The sequence below is a fragment of the Octopus bimaculoides genome, chromosome 4 (genome assembly GCF_046866305.1).
Source record: "Octopus bimaculoides isolate indiv1 chromosome 4, ASM4686630v1, whole genome shotgun sequence".
NCBI lineage: Eukaryota > Metazoa > Mollusca > Cephalopoda > Octopoda > Octopodidae > Octopus > Octopus bimaculoides.
In genome coordinates this window covers 48,693,162-48,715,912 of record NC_142931.1, presented here as the reverse complement: position 1 = coordinate 48,715,912, position 22,751 = coordinate 48,693,162, and the positions used below count along the sequence as shown (strand labels likewise).

The 22,751-nt window shown below is 36.8% G+C and overlaps 1 long non-coding RNA gene across 1 annotated transcript in view; it reads left to right on the top strand.

Annotated features, from left to right (window-relative positions):
* Positions 1-22,751, top strand: part of LOC128247578 (uncharacterized) — a 189,238-nt gene that overhangs the window by 165,826 nt on the left and 661 nt on the right. Inside the window, exon 2 of the long non-coding RNA XR_008263910.2 lies at positions 6,073-6,153. This is a non-coding gene — a long non-coding RNA (uncharacterized LOC128247578). The remainder of the gene's footprint in view (positions 1-6,072; positions 6,154-22,751) is intronic.

Below are 22,751 nucleotides of genomic sequence, written 5' to 3'. Positions count from 1 at the left end.
AGTAATTAAGGAGCTAATGGGAATACTCGATTACATCGACTCCAGTGCTCAACGGATACTTATTTTATCAATCTCGAGAGGATGACTGGCGAAGTCAACCTCGACTGTATTTGAACTTAATGAAAGGACGGACGAAATGTTGCATAGCATATTACCCGGTGTGCTAACGATTCTGTCAGCTCGCCTACTTTGCCAGGGTAATAATATTAAGAGATTATTGATTCCGCGATATGAAGACTGATGTGCTGCATACACATGAACCTACCTACAATGATTTGATCGCAGTTATCTGAGGCATAACAAGAGAGCTTCTCAAGAAATAATTAACAAGGACAGGAGACGAAACGTTTTAACTCTGATGGACATCTTAATCTCAGTTCATTAAAAAAATCGCTCTGAGTGTGGTTGAGATAAATTTGTGGGACTAACAGTTCTGCATCAGATCCTTTGCTTTCCAAGGAGATGTCTACTCTATTTACTAAATCAACAGAAATCACAGGTCGCTGGATTGAACACTACTCTTAACTCCTGAACCATAACTCAGTTGGGGATGAAACAGTTATTGATACTATGCAAAGACCTATGATTGGCTCCTTAAAACCCACGCCCTCAATAGATGAGGTAATGGCAGAAATAAGTAAATTGAATCTTGGTAGGGCACCTGGAAGGAATGGAATTTGTGCTGGTCTTGCAATTTGATGATGATTAAATCATACGGTCCCATCATGAACTTATTAGTGTAGTGAGGAGAGATGGTGCAACGCCTAAGGAGTGATGGATGCAATTATTCTTCCTCTCTGCAACTGATTCGCTTTACGCCGAAACCATGGCAGTGTGAAAATAATTTCAATACGGGGAAAATAATTCACGGAAAAAAATAATTCCCGAAAAAATAAATTGCTAAGATACCATTGACTCTGTTATTATTTACTATAACAATTTTATAATGATAATAGCAGAATCAATATAGGCGATTGCAGGCTCCTCAAAAAGCATGAAATTACTGAAGGGTTAACATTAATCAAAGGACATGTCTACCTGCTGGAAATAGCAGTCTATATATATATATATATATATATATATATATATATATATATATATATATATATATATATATATATATATATATATATATATATATATATATATATATATATATATATATATATATATATATATATATATATATATATATATATATATATATATATTCACTGTTATTTCCAGCAGGTAGACATGTCCTTTGATTAATGTTAACCCTTCAGTAATTTAATGCTTATGTATGTATGTATGTATGAATGTATGTATATGTATACTTATATATGTATGTATATATATATATATATATATATATATATATATATATATATATATATATATATATACATATACATATTAAAAATGGAGACAGCCGTTTTATGAGATTACCTAATGTTTCCCATCCATAAAGATTTTTCTTTATGGCATATCTTCAGATCCCAAAAACCTGCTGGCCCACGATCTTTTAAAAATACGGAGGGGAAAATGTCTCATTACTCAAAGGTAAGAATTCGAAATTATCTCCCTTTGTTATTGTCTATTAACTTCTGGCTGTGTCAGAAGTCGATAGCCTATAACAGATAGGGTAGATATCCCAGCTAAAAGAAACGCCATCATTGCCATAATAGATCATAAACCGAACTTTGCCTTAAACCCTAACTGAGATCGGTCTGGTGAGCAAGCACATATTACGAGATATCAATAACATAAAGAGGGCCACCCATCTTCCCTTGTGTCGCAACACCAACGAAGTGATCGCATGGTTTAACACCAACAAGAGGGGAGGCAGAGCAAGTTTCACCCACTTTCATAAAGTCGACTTTTACCCGTCTATATCAAAAGAACTACTGGCCAAAGCACTTCTTTTCGCTAGGAGCTTCACTAACATTAGCGACAGAGATACAGAAGTTATTATGCATGCCAAAATGACTGTTGTTCAACAAAGGTTCGGAATGGGACAATCATTCTTACCCCACGTGCTCCTTTGACGTAGTGATGGGTGCCTACGACAGCACTGACGTATGCGAACTCATCAGGTTGTATATTTGTATATCCTCGATACCCTTAGGAAAAAGTTCCCCTTCGTCCTCTTTGGCCTCTACAGATATCACACCGTGGCCATCTCTAGGGTGTGGGGGCAAATGGGCACACATCAGACAGATTTAGAAAAGATCTAATCCGCACACCTGCCTGCATGAGATTGAAGATCACCATAGAGACCAACCGCATTACCTTGGACTTCTTAGACATCACGCTCAACTTGGACTCCGGTACATACACGCCCTACCGCAAACCAAACGAGAGGTTAACGTACATCAACACAGCCTCCTGCTACCCACCCACCGTGTTCAAGAACCTGGTAAAGGGTGTTAGTAAGAGTATCACGAATCTTTCTTCCAACCAAAAGAATTTCGGCGTAGCAGCCTCATAGTATAACAAGGCCCAAACTGCTTGCGGATTTAGGGGCCGCATCTCCTACATGCCGGAACCCAACAGCCGCAGAAGGAAGCGCCGTAGAAATACCATTTCGTTTGCTCCCCCTTCTCTCTTAACATAAAAACGCCCAAGGGTAGAATATTCCTTAAATTAATAGATAAGTATTTCACTAGCTCCCATAGTTACGGGCGCATTTTCAGCAGGCACAACGTTAGAGTCTCATTTAGCTGTTCCCCCAATATTAAGAGCATCCTAGTTAGCAACCCTAATCCACAGGAAGCGGCAAGATGTTCATGTAGGGATTGCAACAGATGCTCGATGGGAGGCCACTGCGAACCCAAAGGTGTCGTCTATGAAGCCTAAGTACTAGAAGACCCTGGCAATACCAGGGGTAGAAGCAGTAGCAGCCGTAGACACGAGAACAGAACCAGTAACACCGCCACCATTACCACAGTTGACAACATTAGCAGCAATGGCAATAACAGCACCAGCGACAGCATTGGCAGTTCCCCCGAGTGCATCGACAATAGCAACATCGCTATCGGCACCAGCATTACCAACAACTTCCCTATCGTCCACAGTAGCAAACCTGACAACCCTTATAACAGCTTTAACGGCAATAACAGTAGCAGCAGCGACAGCGGCCCTAGCAGAAATACCAGTGGAACCACAGCTAATGTCACGACGACCACAATAAGAGCAACAGTGCCTTCACCATAACCGGCAGTGGCAATACCGTTACTAATGGCATCACCACCTTCAGTGACGCAGCCCCAGCCCTAACAACAACAATGCCTGCGGCGGCGGCGGCGGCAGCGGCGGAGGCGGCGGCGGAGGCGGACGCGGAGGCGGAGGCGGCGGCGGAGGCGGCGGCGTAGGCGGCGGCGGAGGCGGCGGCGTAGGCGGCGGCGGAGGCGGCGGCGGAGGCGGAGGCGGCGGAGGCGGCGGCGGAGGCGGCGGCGGCGGAGGCGGCAGCGGCGGAGGCGGCAGCGGCGGAGGCGGCAGCGGCGGAGGCGGCAGCGGCGGAGGCGGCAGCGGCGGAGGCGGCAGCGGCGGAGGCGGTGGCGGAGGCGGCAGCAACAACAATAACACCATGAGGTGCAGCACCGACAACACACTCTCAAACCACAGGTCCTTCTTCAGAAATCCGGAAAGGAGATACGTAACATCACTGGCCAGCAACATCTGGCAACTAGAAGACGATAGGGTTCCATACTCGATCTCACGTAGAATTCTCGAGAACCCAGGCCTTTACATCAAAGGGAGGAAGCGTTGGAAGTTATGCATAGCTGAACGCGCGAGAATCCTAAAAGACTCGCTTGAACAGGGAACATCTTTAACTCCAGAACGGAGATTTTTCGGTCTATGATTACATTTAAGGAGGTTCCTGTTATCCGGAAGCCGATAGCCGATAACAAAGGGAGATATTCTTCGATTCTTACCTTCAAGGACTGAGGCATTCCCCACTCCATATTTCATGGTCAACGGGTTTTTTGGATCTGACGATACGCCATAAGACTAAAACGTTTGTGGACGGGAAATCTAAGCGAATCCCATAAACCGGCCTTCTCCATTTTTAATATATACTACTCTATATCTTAGAGCGTGTTTCTTCTTTCTGATTTATGTTTATTGCAAACACAAAAAAAGAAAAATATACATTAAATAGCTAAAGGATTAAAATTAATCAAAGGACATACTAAGTATGCCTACCTGCTTGAAATAACAGTAAAATTTCTTATTTAAATCGCCAAAATACACTGGTAGTAATAACTACAAAAATCAACCGTCCATATATACGAGTGAGTAGACAAACGGAAGAAGGGCTCTCAACACATTTATTGGGACTTACATGTATAGATCAAAACAATTTCATTCAGATTCCTTGGTCTTCACGGATATATAAATGTACATCTAAGCCCAAATACACACTCGTATGCGTACGGATGCATACACACAGAATTACGGACATATACATGTACATATATACATATATACTCCCGCATCTATCACACTTCCCGCTTTCCCCAATCACACGACCGATTTCTTGTCCACAACGCGGTCGATTTCCTGTCTTCCATGCACTATTTGCCAGCTAATTGTTACCGCTAAAATACCAGCACCAAACCGCCATATCGCAGGCTAATGTCAAGTAGTAAACATTGATTCTCTTCAATCGAACTCTCACTAAGATCCCAATTGTCGAAGACTAGCCACACGCTTGAAACTCGGGGTCCTAAGGAGCCTAAATCAAACTGTTCTGATCTCTCTCTCTCTCTCTCTCTCTCTCTCTCTCTCTCTCTCTCTGTATATATATATATATATATATATATATATATATATATATATATATATATATATATATATATATATATATATAGGCATAGGAGTGACTGTGTGGTAAGTAGATTGCTTAATAACAACATGGTGGCACCTTGGGAAAATGTCTTCTGCTATAGCCTCGGGCCGAGCAAAGCCTTATGAGTGGAATTGGTAGAGGGAAAGCGAAAGCAGCCCATCGTGTATATATATATATATATAAGTGTGTGTGTGTGTATGCTTGTGCGTCTGTGTTTGTCTCCTACCATCGCTTGACACTCAATGTTGGTATGTTTACGTCCCTGTAGCTTAGCGGTTCTGCAAAAGATATCAATAGACTAAGTACTATGCTTACAAATAATAAGTTCTGGGGTTGATTTGTTCGACTAAAGGCGGTGCTCCAATCATGGCTGCAGTCAAATTACTGAAACAAATAAAAGAATAAAATAATAAAAGAACATACATACACACACAAACATACATTCGAAACGCGGAATAGATGAAACAGGGACAACTGACGAAGGGGTATACTCTTTATGTTGCCTGTCTCGTTTCTTTGCTTGTTTTTTTTTTTGTTTTTTTTCGTTATTCGAAAAAAAGTTCATTTCCTATGTTTTCGTTCTTATGTTTACGTTTCTCATTGTGTTTAACGTTTTCTTTTTTCTTGATGTCCTGTACCCATATATGCATGTATATATACATATATATGTAGGTATGTACATATATGTATGGATATATGCATATACTTATATATTATTTATATCATTATATGATCGAACGCCACGCATCCTTTTCCAAGTAAGTTTTATCTTAATAATTTCGATGCGCACTCTTCTACTATCTTTTCTGTCTCTGTCTCTGTCTCTCTCTGTCTCTCTTTCTCTTTCTCTCTCTCTCTCTCTCTCTCTCTCTCTCTCTCTCTTGTTCTTCATCTTTTCAGTTTTTCTCTCCCACCCTTTCCCTATTCTGCTCTCCCTTTCACCGTTCCCTCTCTCTTTCTCTCTCTTTCTCTCTCTCACTCTCCCTCCTTGACTCTCTCGTTGCTGACACGGGACGAAAGGGAATCTATGTTTTTGTCTACTTCCTTCCTAAAGAAAAGACGTGGCTCGCCTGTTTCTTTTCATGGCTCGTCTACCGAGCGTCCATAATAATGTTTCTATCGTCTTGGCTCAACAGCCCTCACCGTTTGTTTTTACTGTCTTGTTCTCACTGTTCTGTTCTTGTTAACACTTGCACCCAACGCAAAAAATCCCAAATTTTATTCAATTTGCTTTGCAGGAAGGACTGTTTCGACGAAGTCGCGTATTGTTCTTGCCTTCGGAACGCGGAGTAGATGAAACAGGGACAACTGACGAAGGGGTATATTCTTTATGTTGCATGTCTCGTTTCTCTGTTTTTCTTCGTTGTTCGAAGAAAAGTTCGCTTTCTATGTTTTCGTTTCTCATTGTGTTTAACGTTTTTTGATGCCCTGTACCCATATATGCATGTATATATACATATATATATATAGGTATGTACATATATGTATGGATATATGCTTATATTTATATATTATTATTATTAGTATTATCATTATTATTATTATTATATATGCATATATATATATATATATATATATATATATATATATATATATATATCCGTGTATGTATGTATTTATGTGTGGAAAGTATATGTATCTGTACAAGTATGATAAGAGTGTTTGTGTATGTATAAGAGTGTTTGCTTGCATGTGTGTGTGTTTGTGAAAAGTCATTTTTTTATACGTTTGAGTGCATTCGGACGTGAGACGACCGTAGCTGCGTTTGAAATCACGGGACTCCCAGGGTAAGTTTTTCTTCCTTAGATGGGTGACTGAAAACAAATCTTGGGTTTTGAATGACGTCACTTGATCGTAAGACGCATACGTTTCTGCATCGTTTCTTTTCGCCAGCTGCGAGAACCAAGTCGATCATTCACAGCCCTATGTGAACGAATTTTTGTCTCGTTATAATATCACACGTTACGTTTGCCGTTGTGTATAAAGCTTGGTCACGCTAGGATTAAATATATAATGTTGCAAGTAAGAGTATTTAAAATATATATGCATGTAGAATTATATTTTTCACTTTTGAGTGTACGTGGACGCATTTGCACATAGGTTTCAATTGGATCTAAGTTTGAATTACTTTCGAAAGGCGGACCACGAGCATTGATTGATATGCTCTGGTCTGAAACTGATTAAGGAATCCACTTACCCAAGACGATAAAATTAAACGAATTACGTTTCATTGCTGGTAAAGTGATGGGTTATTTCTTTCCAGGGTAACATATTCGGCACAAATTGTATATTGGATGGGCTAAAATATATTCAACAGTTCAGAAGTAATCTTGTTAAATATCAATTACTAATAGAAAGATTTTTTTTGCCTGGTGTTTAATTTCGCACTTTCGTAAACCAATGACAATATAGGCAGTGTAATAAATAGCAGAAATAGCGTAACATTTCTTAATCATTAGAGTTTACCGAATGGATGTTAAGATTAATAAATTTGAGAATATTGAACATTTACGGAAGAGTTTATTTTCAATTTTGAAAAACTAAACAAAGTAGTATTGATTTCAATGATATTTATGTATTTACAACTTATGAAGAAGCGCCGCCCCATGTAGCTGACATGTTTTTCACTATCTATACTGTAATACCTCTGTCTTATTAATCTCTTTTACTCTCATTACCCAAATTGTTCTTCCCACTCCACTCAACATCAAACATTATACAATCTTGTTTTTACTTTTGTTTTTCTCAGTAGCAACCAGCTCGCAACTACTTATGAGGAACATTAACAACGTAGATTTAAACGATCTCATATGAACTGCGCTAACAACGTAGATTGAAACTGTTTCATACGAGCTGCGCTAGTCAATAAAGAACAAAAGGCTATCGTATTTGTAAAGAGTAAATTATTATTATTGTACTTGTACACCTCTGAAAGTTAAGTAATATCAGTAAATAAAAATAAATTTCAAATTGCTAGTAATTCTTCATATTTCGCTGGATTACTACTGAAATGTTATTCATCCTTGTAACAGCCTTTCAACCACAGCTGGAAACCACAAGAATAGGACAATGCCTCATTCACTACGTCAATGCACGTAACAAATTCGCTTACTGACGCAAACGTGCTTTGTAGTTTCGCTTCTACATAGATTTATTTTCCGGAAAATTTCTGTCACTCCACGAATCCCTTACATCTAATTATATTTCCTTAAGAATCACTAGACTCGTGATGCTTAGTTTATATGATAAAGAGACATCTCTCATAATGAGAAGGTGGTTGTGTATCGCAGATAACATTGATCACCTGAAAAGTAAATACGACGCTGTCAAACAATGAATCGGTGAAGTCACTAATTCTACAGTGCTATCGCTGCTTATAGCAGGAGGCTATATTACCCTAAGACTGATTAAGAGATTAATTGAGTCGACTGTTGAAAGTTAAAGATCGTGTCTCATGGATACAACACAGCGTAGGTGAGAGGTAACGAACTGCTGGCTTGATTTGCTCCTCTTTGCTCTCCACCTATTTATATACGACGTACTTAACCAGTACACAGTTAGCTGCATAGCAAACACAGTTAATTACCCAACACACAACTAGCTACCTAAAATAACCATTCTGCTTCTATACTGTATTCCTTGGAGCTAAAAGATATTAAAGATCTATTATTAACTATGAGGTTTGTTAATTTAATCAATATACCACAGTGGAGGGCAATGTCATTTACGTTCAGAGATTAATTTGCAGATACGCTTTTATTTTATTTCTTCAAAATCAAAAATGATATTTCTGTAAGTTATTATGCATTAATATTTAATGAAAACGAAATGAATCCTAACGGATTTCATCTCTTAATCTAACGTGTCAAGAGAATGTAAGCCTGAGGTATACCATCTTTTTCTATCTCGCTGTTAACCAAAAATATGGAAATCACAAGACGCCAGCACAGCTGTGTGGTAGTAATTTTGCATCCTCAAAAACATGGTTTCGTGTTCACTCCCATTGGATGTCACCCTGGGTATGTCTCTTCCAATATGACCACGGGCGGACCAGGGCCTTGTGAGTGGATTGGGGGGAACGGAAACTGAAAGAAGTCTGGTACGAATGTGCGTGTGAGTGTGTATATGTATGTGTGTGCATATGTATGTATGCATATATGTGTGTGTGTGTGTGTGTATGTATACATGTATGCACGTATAGATATGTATTAGTGTGTGTGTGTGTGTATGTGTGTGTGTGTGTGTGTGTGTGTGTGTGTGTGTGTGTGTGTGTGTGTGTGTGTGTGTGTGTGTGTGTGTGTGTGTTTCTCTCTGTGTTTGTTCCCAACACCGCATGACGAAATGTGTTGGTGTGTTTATGTCCTTGTAAGCCACTGGTTCCGCCGAGGAGACCGATAGAATTTACACCAAGCTTTGAAAATATAAGTTCTGAGGTCGATTCCTTCGATAGAATTCTTCATGGAAATTCTCTAGTATCGTCACAGTCTAGTGACTAAAATGTAAAAGACAAATGATAAGTTATTGACTAGTGCCAGTTCAGTGCTCATAAAGGATACTTATGATCAAAGGAATGACTTATACTTTCATCCTGTCATCTTCAATACTTATCTAAATCTATATCATTAAAGTAGCGACAAATTTTCTTTAGGAATAAATAGATGGCGTTTTGGTTGCTATTTCGATTACAAGTTCCATGTTACAAGTAACTACACAAAAAGAGGACATGTACAACAGATTGAAATTTTACTGCCAAAAAGACCAGCTTGCTATTAAGTTTTAACACAACACTGAGTTTCTCGAACCGAATATCATAATAACCGAAAATCATGATAATATTAGTTTCAAATTTTGGCACAAAACTTTATCGGAGAATGAGATAAGTCCATTACATCCACTCCAGTGTTTAACTGGTACATAATTTATCGTTTCTAAGATGATCAAAGTAAAGTCGACTTCGGAATTAAGAACGTAAATACGGACGAAATGTTCAAGGCATTTCGTCCGGGATGCTAATGGTTCTGCTAGCTCAGCGCCTTGCATCAGCACTAAGGATGATAATAAAAATAATAATAATAATAATAATAATAATAATAATAATAATAATAATAATAATAATAATAATAATCCTTTGTATTATAGCAAAGGCCTGAAATGTGTGGGAGGTGGACGTCGATGACATCGTTCTCAGTACTCAATTAGTATTTATTTTATCGACACTGCAAGGATAAAACGCATATTCAACCCCGGCGACAATTGAGAAATGGATGAAAATTTGGAAAAAAAAATAAAATAAAAATAATAATAATAATAATAATAATAATAATAATAATAATAATAATAATAATAATAAAAGACGAGACATAACGATTATAGATAGAAGAAAAATGAACTTGCTTACTTGTCGACCGATCATACCCGTTTGATTGCAGGATCGTAAAGAAAGGGGAAGAAAAAACATGAAATCTCTTAAAATTTGAAATAGGAAGAATTTGGAACTTGCTAACAGTAAAGTTTGTGCCTTTAATAATTGGTGCGTTGCGAAAAATAAGCAAAGATGTAGACAAATGGCTGAAGGAGATTGAAATAGAATGCTCGGTAGAGCTCCTAGAGAAAGTTAGTCTCGTACGACAGCAAGGATTATCAGGAGGGTTCTAAACACTTGAAAGACTGCTAAAAACCCTTAGGTATCTAAGATTACAGGTAGTAACCCGCTACCCACATAATTCCTACCAAGAATAAAGCCGAAACTGAGCCAAACAATAATAATAATAATAATAATGATGGTGGTTTAAAATTTTGACACAAAGACAGTAATTTTGGGGAGTCGATTGCATCGACCCCCAATCTTTCATTGCTACTTATTTTATCGAACCCGAAAAGGATGAAGGGCAAGTCGACCTCAGCGAAATTTGAACTCGGAAGGGAGCCACAGGCATTACGATAATGATAATAATAATGGTTTCAAATTTTGCCACTAGGGCAGCTATTTCGAGGGAAGGCATGTGTCGATTACATTGATCCCAGTATTTGACTGGTACTTAATTTATCGACAACGAATGGAGGAAAAGCAAAATCAACCTCGATAGAATTTGAATTCAGAATGAAGCAGCAGACGAAATACTGCTAAACAATTTGCCCGGCGCGCTAACGCTTCTGACAGTTCGCTGACTTAACAATAATAATAATAATAATAATAATAATAATAATAATAATAATAATAATAATAATAATAATAATAATAAGCAACCATACTCTGGGATATACCAATACACACAGATAGAGAAATTAAGGCAAATAGACCAGATATAGTTGTCAAAGATCATGACGAAAAAAAATGCTTTCTAATTGATGTATCAATACCAGCAGATGACAACGTTTCCCTAAAAGAAATGGAAAAACTTTCAAAATACAAAGACCTGGAAATAGAGGTAACTCGAATGTGGAATCTAAAAACAGAAACAACTCCTATCATAGTAGATGCCTTAGGTATAATAAAAAAATATTCAGACAAATACATAACAAAAACACCAGGACTTACAAATATATACAACATACAGAAAATTGCACTACTGGGCACTGCACACATCCTACACAAAACACTTCAATACAGTAACCATAAGAGTATCACAGCAAACCACAGCACATACCCAAGGCGCACAGAGCTGCGCTCAGTAGTGAAGTGAAAGCACGTTATAAAAATAAAACTACTGAACAATAATAATAATAATAATAATGTTTTCTTTATTAACAACGAAAGGTCACAAACAACAGTACGCTCAGTAAAGAACAATACAATCAATACAATGTGGGATTACATAATTTCAAGCGTGTAAACAGCAAGAAAACAAAAAAAAAAGCAAGATAACAATATAGATTGTGGTACGAAAAATTCCCCAGAAGCGGGGGATTTCTAAGGACTGTTCGTGCAAACTCCACAAGACCACGGTCGCTTACACTACAGGGACAAGTACCCTCTCCGCATCGTCTTTTAATCTACAAGCACATGTTAAGAGTAGACACGTTTACTCTGTTCATTCTTGCTGCACTCACCCACCTTGCAATAAAATTTCTAGGAGGTAGCCGAATATGATATCTCGTGTTTCTGCGGCTGTTATAGGTCTTTAATAACGCTGCGCTTCCATTGCTGCGAGTCATGTGGCGGGCTTTCTGGGTAGGAATTGAAAACCATCCTTCGTTCCGGACTGCCGTTCGTCCCAAACAGTTCAGCGGAGTGCTGCTGAAACGCCGCACCCACCTCTTCGTGCTCGAGTACCATGTGCCTATTTCGGTCCACCACTGATCAAATTGTAGTTTTGTTGTCATGTAGCACCCCTGCCAAGCGGGCACATCAAGCGGTTTTTGATCTCTTGTTTCTTAAAGCATGGTCACACCTTGAAATATTTAGTATCATCTAGACAATTGATTGACAATCGTTACCACGACAGATAAAAATGCTTAGCGGCACGTTCTACGTCTTTACGTCCTGAGTTCAAATGCCACCGAGGTTGACTTTGCTTTTCATCCTTTCAGGGACGACAACATAAATACCAATTGAACAATGGGGTCAGTATGTAATCGAATTAGCCCCGTCCTTAAATTACTGGAGTTACGCAAACATTTTAAATCAATATTTATTTTCATCTCTGCTGCAAGCTGGCAGAATCGTTACTGCGCTGGGCAAAATATTTAGCAGCATTTCGTCCGAAGTCGACTTTACCTTTCGTCCTTTCGAAGAGGATAACATAAATGCCAGTCGAAGACTGGGATATAGTTGACTTACCTCCCCCCCCCCACCGCCCACGAAATTACTGACATTATGCCAAAATTTAAAACAAGTATTTAATTTTTGTACGTTCAAATCCCGTTTCGTCAATTGCGCCTTTCTTCAATCTAACCACGACAGAATAATTACCAGTGTAGTATTGCGATAGGTGTAATTGACAGTACTTTTCTCCTCAAAATATATGACTTGGGAATGTTAGAAATTCTTACTCTCAGTACGAACCTATATCTTACAGGACTGTCTCGTCCTTGTTACAAGTGTTTTTTGTTTTTTTACTTGCCTTTCTTTTTTACGTTAGAGAGTGTTGAGTGACAGTTATTTTCCTTTTGAAGCTTAGCAGCTCTCGTGTTAAAAGCTCAAGTGGTAAATTAAAACGTTTGTCGACAGCTGGAAAGTTGAATGTTATTTTCTTCAGTAGAAAATATTTACAAAGATATATCTTACTTAACTAAGCAGCCAACAAACCACACTACCAATACCTTCGACGGTACGATCAATCTCCTACCCATTAGCACCTTTACCTACCATCCAGGTCTGCGCCTGCTTTAACGGGGACAGTAAACCAAAACAAATGTTATAAGAATCAGACAGAACTGTCGAAAAAGATATACATTAACCGGATGCTCTGTCCGATATCGCTGTGTTCGTAATTGTTGCTGTGATTGCATGCGTCTGTAGCAACGGCAGCGGCAATAGCACAGCAATAACACAGTGATGGCGACGGCAGCAGCAGCAGTAGCAGCACCAGTAGTAGTAGTAGTAGTAGTAGCTATTGTTGTTGCTTATGCTGCTGTATTCTTTGCCAGCAGTGTCCTGAACAAAAGCATAACGTTAGAAAAAATACTCCTTCGGTTGTGGTTGATTTTACTGTGACTGTAGCTGTTGTTGTTTTCCTTCAGTATTACCCTGATTGAACACCCTTTATTGGTTTTTTTTAAAGGTAATGTCTCTCTAAAGTGTGCTACACCCTATGTTTCGTACACTTTTTTAAGCAGTCACGGTTGGATTTGGCATTTTTAACAGGATGAACACCTGCGTAAATGATTCCATTAAATTTGACTTAGCTCTGGAATTAGTTGTAGATAGTTTTTCCTTTTTATGTATTTATATTCTTATCGCCGTTTAACTCTAAATTAAACAATTTCAGGAGGGGAATGTGTTTTTACGCCATTTAAAAACACACAAAAAACCGTTAGATTCACTTCAACATTAAGATTTAGTACGTGTCAAAATATGTGCGAAGTTTTGTCAATGAACCGGTCGCGATTTTAAATGTTGAAGTGAATCTAATGGTGTTTTGTGTGTTTTCAAATGGTTTATAAACATCTTCCACGCTACAATTATTTTTGTTTCAGCACACGATCTCAGATTAAGTCATCTGCTATGCAAGTACATCTCTGTAACTCTAAATTAATTCTCACCGATCAAGTTTTATCCATTCATTTTACCTTTTACGTGTTTCAGTTATTGCACTGTGGCCATGCTGAGGCACTACCTTAAAGGGTGTAGCTGAATAAATGGACACGAGTACTTAGGATTTTAGTTTGATGTGTATTCTATCGTTCGCTTTTGCCGAAACGTTAGCTTACGGAGACAACAACGAACCAACATCTGTTGTCCAGGGATGATGGAATACTGACACATACACAATGACACATACATTTACACGCATGCATACATTAATATGTGTGTGTAAGTATATATATATATATATATATATATATATATATATATATATATATATATATATATATATATATATGTATGTATATGTATATACATGCGTGCATATGCATATATATGCGTGTGTATGTATATATATGTGTGTGTATGCATATATATGTATATATATGCGCATATACGTATGTTTGTGCATATGTATACATATATATATACATTATATTTATCTAAATATATATAAGTGTTGGTAAGTATGATTGTGTGTATGTATGTATGTACACGCACACGCACATACACAAACACGCACGCGCGACGGTTTTCCTACGATTTTCTGCCTACCAAATCGTTAAGGGGCCCAGTACTGTATTAGAAGAAACTTGCTGAAGGTGCTGGACATTGGGACTAAACTTGATACTTTTTCGTTGTTATTTTGTCAGTTGAGTGTAATTTGAGAGAGACATGGTTAACGTTCATAGCAGTTGAATAATGATGTAGAAGTTTCTGTATATGCTCTGCTAGTAGCTTCTTCGTTCACTCGAGGGAACATTTCTTCCTTTTGTTATGATTGGTATGCTTACTTCATTCTATTAATCTTTATCAATTTTTTTTTCTGTCTCCCTATCATTACATTCATTCTTAGAGATGGAACAATTTTCTGAACATTCAGTTCCAGTCTCTTACTTTATTTTTTTTTCGAATAAAACTTAATAATAATAATAATAATAATAATAATGATGATGATAATAATAATAATAATAATAATAATAATAATAATAATAATAATATATATATATATATATATATATATATATATATATAAATATATATATATATATATATATATATATATATATATATATATATATATATATATATATATATATATATATATATATATATATATATATATATATATATATATATATATATATATATATATATATATATATATATATATATATATATATAAATATATATATATATATATATATATATATATATATATATATATATATATATATATATATATATATATATATATATATATGTATCACAAAATTGAATAGAAAAGCAAAAAAGAGAACTAAATGACAAACAAAGTTCTGACGCGTAAACAAGCGAGCCCTGTCGATAAGAACGTGTCACAACGACGCCAGTGCTAATATATACAATGGATAAATATAGCGTGTATAATTGCTATATAAATTAAATGCACCGGGTCAAAAAAACGTTTTAACATATCGAAGGAGTCATTTTATTTACATTTGTTATTCAAAATTTTTGCTCGTTTTAAGTACACACTCACACACTAACGCGCGCAAACACATACACAAAACTCACAGATACATAATACATATTTGTGTCGGTGTGTTTGCGTGTTCTTCAATCGTAACCGAGATTTCAAAGGATTGCAACAAGGAGGCAGCATGCCTGTATGTAATCAAATAGCATTCGTGAAAACAGAACAACGTTGGGAAACGTTTAACATCCAGTCAATCGTCATACGACAAACACACACTTATTTTCATATATTCACACCCATATGTGTAAAATACACTCAAGAAAGTATTGTCTTCTGTGCAGCATATGCTGTAAGTAAATTTATGCATACATACGGCATGAAAAACCAAAGATGTAATCTCGAATTGAAGGAAAACATATCAAATGTAATCTTATATATATGGTTCAAATGTACAGATATAATCAGGTGACGGAATAAGAAGTATCAGATCATTCCATAAGTTCTGTCCGAATTTTGAATAAAGAAAACAAGTGATCAAATGTTATATTTAATTGAAATGCACTTTACCTGATTATCTATGACTTCCTTCCATCTATTTTAATCCCATCAATGTAAAACTCTTTTGGTTTCAATGCGAAGAGCTTTGAAAGTCAGTTTCAATCTCATCCTGGCTGGCGAAAGCTATGTCCCCCAAATGATTCTGTAAGCTATGAAACAAATGGTAGTCTGAAGGAGCAAGGTCGTTAGAATAAGGTGAATGAGTAATTTTTTCCCAACCAAGCTCTTCGATCTTCTGTGATGTGATCTTTGCAGTGTGAGGTCGCACACTGTCCTCAGGAAACCTCAATCCTTTTCGATTCACTAAAGCGGTTCTTTTTTTCTTCAAAGCTTGGTTCAAACGCTCTAATCGCTGACAGTAGACTGGAGCACTGATTGTTGGATTAGGTGTTAACAATTCAAAGTGAAATACTCCTTTGCAATCCCACCACATAGAGAGAAGAACCTTTTTCCCATGAAGTTCCCTTCTCGGTTGTGGTTGAGCTTTTTCCCTTTTACCAAGCCACTGTTTATGACGTTTAACATTTTGATAGAACATCCATTTTCGTCACCAGTCACAAGTCTATCCAAAAAAGGTCAAATGAGTTCACAAGAAGGGAGAGAAGAGCAGATGTCAACGCAGGATTTGCAGTTGCTTTCGGACAATTCATGAGGCACACATTTTCCAAGTTTAGGAATCTTTCCAAGTTGTTGAAGATGACGATGAACAATTGTATGGTTTGAACTAAGCTTTATTGCCAATTCTTCAACTGATAATGCAGGATTTGTTTCAAGTAATGTCTCAAGGAGCTAATCATCAAACTGAACTGGACGTCCTGTTCGATTTTCATCTTCAAGGCTGAAATCTCTACTTCTGAGTTTTGCAAACCATTTTCTGCAAGTTCTTTCATTCAAGCATTCTTACCCATAAATTGAGTGTATGTTTTGAGTCGTTTCGGCTGCAGTTTCCTTTTTTGTACTCATAATGCATTATGTGCCTCAAATGCTCTTTGGATACTTCCATGTTAGAAAGGATTTTAATCAAAGTCATTTTTATTCTATTATTCTGTAAAATAATATTGTACACAAATGCATAAAAATATTTTTTTAATTCCATTAGACATTCTAAAATGTTTTTAAATTTCATTGAATTTTAAAAAAGGTAAAATCAGACTGAACTTATGGGATAACCTGATAGGTCTATGAGCTTCATTCTCGGAAAAAGTGGTGACGTCTTTGACGTTTCGCGCCTATCCTTTCTGACGGAAAAGGCTGAGAGGGAAAAAAATATAGGGGGAGAAAAAAGTGTCGAGATTAATGGTTCCCTATTTTGAAATAGCCGCAAGGATCCACCATCACTTGGCGATCGATGTAGGTGTGTTTAAGTCCCTGTAACTTAGCGGTTCGGCAAAAGAAGGACAAAGAATAAATCCTGGGGTCAATGTGTTCGACTAAAAGGCGGTACTCCAGCATGGCCGCAATCAAAGTAACTGAAAATAGTAAAATAATAAAATAATATATATGTACACACACACACACAGACACACACACACACACACACACACACACACACACACACACATATATATACATACATATATATATATATATATATATATATATATATATATATATATATATATATATATATATAAACATAATTAAGGGATCAGCAAACATTTGCTTCACCACATACCGAAGTTCAGGAATAGCAGCTAAAAAAGCTGAGACTCCAACAGATAGCATTACTTGTAACTCACAAAGGCAAAACAAGAAGAAAAAACAATGAAAACTAACCATTCGAAGTTAATCATAGACGCGTTTCTGGATTATGCGCGATAACACTCCATTTCCTTCATCGGTATGATATTCTAGTTGTAAATTCGACGGTGCTAGCAAACTGTGCATGCATGAACGAGTGAACATCATGCATCGGCACAACCTGAAAGCACAACCGAACCTACACAGGCCAGCCAGTCCACCATTCTTCCTCAAGAAATTACCATGTGCGTCACAAGCAAGGGCTTGGTAAAAATTATTAATTGTTGATTTATTAATAAATTAATAAATTGATAAACCTTTACCCTTTTCATTGTAATAATTATTCACTCCCTGATAGTAAACCGCAAATTTTCTGCGGTATTGCTTGTGACTGATTTCATAGTTAGTGTACATAATCCACGTTCTAATCAAGACACATAAAAAACGAACAAAATTCAACATACCAGACGAACACCAAGTGTACCCAACATAGCTCATAGAAATATTCACCCTTATATATCTATGTAAGAGGTGGTCTTTTCAAATTGCATATCGGTAAACGTGTCATTGACACCGGACAGTCAATGCTGCTATAGATAGCTATAAGAAACAATGCAATGATGATGATATACATAGAACAACTTGTATAATGAGACATTTATTAATTACTTAATAGTCTTGGAAATCACTATAGTGCAATAAGCAAGGATGTCAAGTATGATTAGAAAGGTGGTATAAACGTAAGCCATCCCCCCTTAATTTACTCACAAAAATGATAAATCTGCAACCATGTAAAACACCAGGAACAAATATTATTCACACGTGTAACACCTGGTATTTGGACTAAATCCCACCGAGGACCAAATTGCTAGAGGACAAAACTTCCCTGGAGAAAATGATTATTGCTCTAATCAATAATAGATATTTTAACAATTTTTTTTTATAAGATTTCAATTTCCTAGAATATTTTTATTGTAAAGAGAGAACAATATCCCAGTGGATATTGACTACCGGAATATTTTATCCGGATCATTTTGTCTGGGGGAAATTTTTCCGTAGGTGGTCGGCTGCTCTCTGGGGTGGGGGTGGATTTTGTCCTAGTTTCCTAGATCTTGTTGGATTCTCTTTCTGTCGTTATCTCTAGTTATTTTTCTAAGTAAAGAAGATAGCCTCTCTTTGATTTCGTTATTTAGTTGATGTTTTTTTCCAACGGTTGTAATGGATCCTCTCACGGACGAGGGCATGTGCTGCCCTTTCCGCTACTCTTCTAGCTTTATATGAATCCACTGGTGTCATTATATTCAAGCCAGGTGGTATTAGCTTTGAGTCTCTACATCTACACAGGAAAGTTAGACGGTTTGAAAGACGAGCTAGTTTTTGATGGAGTTTCTCTATATGTCTCCAATGAAGTCTAATGTCGGCTCTGTACCGATTAGATAATACAGTTCTATATTTAAGAGATGAGGAATTATTTACATTATTTACATTTGACGGATATTTGTCCTCATCTTTTTTGTTGTTAACACAACGTTTCGGCTGATATACCCTCCAGCCTTCGTCAGGTGTCTTGGGGAAATTTCGAACCTGGGTTCTCATTCCTAACGATGTTACTATTATTATATTATTATTATTATTACTATTATTAATCAGGTCGCTGCCGTGAATCGAACTCGGAACCTTGGGGTTAGTAGCCCGCGCTCTTAACCACTACGCCATATGCCCGTGGGCAATTATGGGGTGAATTTTAAGGCTTATCAATCTATTATTTTTCTATCCTTCCTCAAAACCGGTTCCCATATGCTATTCATATCTGCACTCGGTCTGCTTAGGAGGTTGTTGTGTCCTAGCATATGTTCTGCTTCTTTTAGTTTTCGCATTTTCCAGTGTTGTTCCCTGTCTATTATTTTAACTTCATCCCACAGGGGGAGGTGGTTTCCATTTTTCCATACATGATCAGCTATACCCGATTTATCAATATCTCCGCGTGTCACAGCTTTACGATGTTCTTCTACCCTTATTTTGAGGGGGCGTCATGTTTCGCCTTTGTATAACCTACCACAGCTGCATGGGATGGACTACACGCAGTTTTTGGTCATATTCTCTTCTGTTGGTGGTTTTACCCGAAGGAGATATTTGCGAAGTGTTGTATTGCTCTTGAATACTGCCCTGATGTCATAAGGGCCGCATATCTTTTGTATCTTTTCGGAGAGGCCTTTCACATTGGGTAGACAGACTGTAGACAGTTTATTGGTTTCATCCTCTCTTTTCTTCATAATTGGAGTAGATAGTATGTTCTTGGGGTAGTTGTTTCTTAATAGATTGTTACTGAGATTGATCATTTCCTCGTGGTGGGTATCACGATCGCTACTTATATTCTTTGCTCCGTGTTTTAGGCACTGTATGGATGGTGGGAATTGAAGTTAAGGTATCGTCCAGTGAAGGTTGGCTTGCGATATACGGATGTCCTGAATCCATACTCGGTGCGTGTTATTAATACGTCCAGGAATGCCAGCTGATTGTTCTGTTCCTTTTCCATGGTGGACTGTATGGATGAATTTATTGAGTTCACATGATCTAACAGCATTTGGACATCTTGCTGGTGGGGCCAGAGAATAAAGGTGTCATCAACGTATCGCAGCCATAGGGTTGGTTTTAGTGGTGTTGATCCTAAAGCCAAATTCTCGAAGTATTCCATGTATATATTGGCCATTATCGGTGATAATGGCGAACCCATAGCTAAACCATCTTCTTGTCGATATTTATCAGTGTCCATACTGAAGTAGGTACCCTCAAAATAAGGGTAGAAAAACATCGCAAAGCTGTGACACGAGGAGATATTGATAAATCGGGTATAGCTGATCATGTATGGAAAAATGGAAACCACCTCCCCCTGTGGGATGAAGTTAAAATAATAGACAGGGAACAACACTGGAAAATACGAAAACTAAAAGAAGCAGCACATATGCTAGGACACAACAACCTCCTAAGCAGACCGAGTGCAGATATGAATAGCATATGGGAACCGGTTTTGAGGAAGGCTAGAAAAATAATAGATTTATAAGCCTTAAAATTCACCCATAATTGCCCACGGGCATATGGCGTAGTGGTTAAGAGCGCGGGCTACTAACCCCAAGGTTTCGAGTTCGATTCACGGCAGCGACCGGATTAATAATAGTAATAATAATAGTAATAATAATAATAATAATAATAGTAACATCGGAATGAGAACCCAGGTTCGAAATTTCCCCAAGACACCTGACGAAGGCTGGAGGATATATCAGCCGAAACGTTGTGTTAACAACGAAAAAGTTGAGGACAAATATCCGTCAAATGTAAATAATGTAAATAATTCCTCATCTCTTAAATATAGAACTGTAGGACATTATCAACTCCAAAATAAGTGATTCTTTGAAAACGCTTTCAAACCAAAATACTACAATTTTAATTGAATTGTGAAAAGTTTTAATGAGTCAAGATTGAAATATAATGGATGTAAAAAAACCTATTGTGCATACATGCATGCATACGCATATATACATACGTACACAAACACACATACAAACACATGTCCAAACAAGTATACATACTCATACATATACACGTACGAACATTTATGCATATATATTCGCATATGAATCTGATTCTATCTTCCTGTTTATATAACGTCTATCTATCTATCTATCTATGTGTTTGCGTGTCTGTGTGAGAGACACAGAAAGAGAGGAAAAGTGTTGGCATGTATGTTCGTGGAAATTCCAAACGAGAAAATATTTCAACAATGTTTTCTACATGATGCAAGTAGGGCGCGTGGCATTAAGAAATAAGATCTTCTTTAAACAATACTCTATATTCTGGAAAGCTCGTATAAATAAAAACAAGCATACCGCAGATATATACTTAAAGTTCAGTGAAAGTGCATCCTGATACGGTGGCGAATGAGTGAGCGATTGCATCTTTCTCTGTCTGTCTGTCTCTGTCTCTGTCTCTCTCTCTCTCTTTGCCTCTCAGACATACACATATATGTACATGTGCACGTATATATATGTGTATATATATATATATATATATATATATATATATATATATATATATATATATAGAGAGAGAGAGAGAGAGAGAGAGAGACAGAGAGATACATAAATTTATATATGTGTATATATATATATATATATATATATATATATATATATATATATATATATATATATATATATTTATATGCATATATTTATGTATGTATGTATGTATATATATATATGACATAAATAATATATAATTATATATATATATATATATATATATATATATATATATATATGTGTGTGTGTGTGTGTATATATCTTTTTATATGTGTATAAATATGTATATACGTTTCTATGTATGCAATTCGCGTCACTGATTTATAACTGACAGTGCTGAGACGTCTCTTGATAGATATCGACTGTTGAAGTAAACACGGAAAACATAATTTTCCCCCCAGGTTATGAAAGTGTTATATAATTGTTTTAAACTTGATGTCTTACATATGTCTATTTATGTTAAATAGTTATTTCCTTCTCCCACCCATACCAGACTTTGTGACCCCTTGAGATATACTTCGTATAATCTATCGTCTTGTCTCTATCCTTCTGAGTGGATGTCTATAAATGCATACATATATATATATATGACATGCGTGTATGCATGTACGTTTTTATATATATGTACGTGCACACATACACACACACACATACGTACAGATATGTATATATATATATATATATATATATATATATATATATATATATATATATGTATATATATATATATATATGTGTGTGTGTGTGTGTGTGTGTGTGTGTGTGTGTGTGTGTTTGTGTGTGTGTGTGCATATATATTCAAGTAAAGGCTGAAGAGATTCACATAATGATTTT